This window comes from Gobius niger, assembly GCF_951799975.1.
Source record: "Gobius niger genome assembly, chromosome: 16".
Taxonomy (NCBI): domain Eukaryota; kingdom Metazoa; phylum Chordata; class Actinopteri; order Gobiiformes; family Gobiidae; genus Gobius; species Gobius niger.
Window position 1 is genome coordinate 8,086,171 of NC_136867.1, and position 1,457 is coordinate 8,087,627.

General features: G+C 44.5%; 1 long non-coding RNA gene across 1 annotated transcript; it reads left to right on the plus strand.

The window, feature by feature from the left end:
* Positions 1 to 660: 660 nt before the first annotated feature.
* On the plus strand, positions 661 to 1,162 carry LOC306976116. Its single transcript, XR_013793749.1, has 3 exons — positions 661 to 740; positions 841 to 883; positions 1,083 to 1,162. It is a non-coding gene; the product is annotated as an uncharacterized lncRNA (long non-coding RNA).
* Positions 1,163 to 1,457: the final 295 nt, after the last annotated feature.

The following is a 1,457-nucleotide window of genomic DNA, read 5'->3' on the forward strand; positions in this document are numbered from 1 at the left end:
TGCCACGCGTTTACGATTCCAACCAGTTTCTCTCACCAAATCAGGGCTTTCTGGATGCTTGATCACGGCCAAATTAAGGTTTGAAATAAAAACGAAGCCTTTTTTAATTGAATACATTTTGAGATTTTAGTTTAGCACCTCTTTACTCGTCAGAAACGTACTTCTAGTGCTTGTAATTGCCTGCTGCTGACATTTACAGCTTCTTAATGTGATGATTAAATTAAAAGCAAAGCACTCAGATTTGCCTATTATATTAATCAAGTCAGTCATCCCAGAATTGCCACACATTCTCAGCAATGGCTATTTGATTTTTGGTGACTATACGTCTTGCTCTATTTAGGCAGGTATGGATCTGTTGCTGAACCCGCGGACAGCTCTTCCCCGCTTTTCCTGGCAGCACCGATGCATCTTAAAATCTCTGCTGTCGAGGAGGGAGAATGTTTCGGCTCTGAGATATCTGCACGTGACTCACCCCGCCATGGAGAGTGTGGAAGACGTGAAGCTCAGCGCCCAAGTCTTGCTCCAAAACAGGTGCAGTTTAGTTGTAATAAATTCACTACCACACATAATATCGAAGTTCAGTGCTTTATAAAAGTTATTGTCCCTGTAGTTGTGCGTCTGAAGCTTGGGCTCTTATCAAAAGATGTCGCTCAGAAGATATGGTCAGGCATTTCGTCCAGACCTGTAATGCGTTAGGTCTGAGCGCCGAGGCCGCCAAGTACATCCCCCCAGGTTATGAAGTAGGTTCACAATATGAGCACATGAATGTATTAGGAAAAAGGCCTGTGTAATTGAACTGTCTCATCTCTTCTATAAAACATGTTACAAAATCTCATCCAGGATCAAAGTGGAGGTGATGCTGGAGTGTCATTACAGTTAAAAGGTATTTAGCAAGTTTTTCAAGTTGTTGTTTGTCGAATACTTACTATATATATTAATACTATTTGTGGACAGTGAACTATATTGAATTGAATCAAAATTTAGCAATTCTGGCCACATGTCTCTCCCAGAACTCTTTCACTCATGTACTTCCCATTTCAGTCCTTCAACAAGTGATTCCATTTCCTAACTCTTCTCCACAGTCGGTCGTCCATGCCCCCTGTCTGCCATGCTGCTCCGGGCTCAGAGAGGGAGAGCGCCGTCCATCGAGGAGCTGCTGCGGCTGCTCACTCAGGCCGTGGCAGAACTGAGACTGCCCCCTACCTGTGCTCTGAGGTGCTGCTTAAGAAACAACAGCACTTTTCTACAGGACAAGGTTGTAAACACAGCTTTTGTGTCTGATTTAGCGAGCTTACATGGCCTCATCACATGCAGCGGGAGACCAAGGCTGAGAGCTCAGAGGTTTTCCTGTCGACTGAGGTGTCGTTTCTCCGCTCCCCCAGCCCGTCCATCGTGGAGATAACAGCCAAGAATGACGACTATAACGTATGGCTTTGTTTTTTTGTACATGGACATAA